Source organism: Epinephelus moara, chromosome 12, assembly GCF_006386435.1.
Source record: "Epinephelus moara isolate mb chromosome 12, YSFRI_EMoa_1.0, whole genome shotgun sequence".
Taxonomy (NCBI): domain Eukaryota; kingdom Metazoa; phylum Chordata; class Actinopteri; order Perciformes; family Serranidae; genus Epinephelus; species Epinephelus moara.
Window position 1 is genome coordinate 4568118 of NC_065517.1, and position 603 is coordinate 4568720.

Below are 603 nucleotides of genomic sequence, written 5' to 3' on the forward strand. Positions count from 1 at the left end.
TTCACCGGATATCCCTCCATTAGGAGGGATAGAGCATGAGATGGATGTCAGGCCACCTAGGTGGAAGGAAGTTCAGGAGGTGGTCAGGCGTGCAAAGGCTTCTTCGGCCCCAGGGCCTAATGGAGTCCCCTACCAGGTTTATAAAAGTGCACCTGATATCCTTAAATTTTTGTGGAAACAGCTAAGAATAGTTTGGGAGAAACAAATGATCCCAAGAGCATGGCGTAGGGCAGGGGGTGTCCTCATTCCTAAGGCGAAGGAGTCCGTGGACCATAGCCAATTCCGGATGATTTCTCTCTTGAATGTAGCGGGGAAGATTTTCTTCGTAGAGATTAGCTTGCTACTTAGAAAGGAATAGCTTGAGAGATACTATGGTGCAGAAGGCAGGAATATCAGGTTTTGCAGGGTGTTTAGAGCATACTAGCATGATCTGGCACCAGATTCAGGCAGTGAAGATTAACAAAAGGGACCTGCATGTAATATTTTTAGATCTTGCAAATGTGTTTGGTTCAGTCACACATAGCCTCATTTGAAGTGTGTTTGACTACTTCAAAGTGCCACAGGTAGTTATTAACTTAATGAAAGCATATTTTCAGGATATTA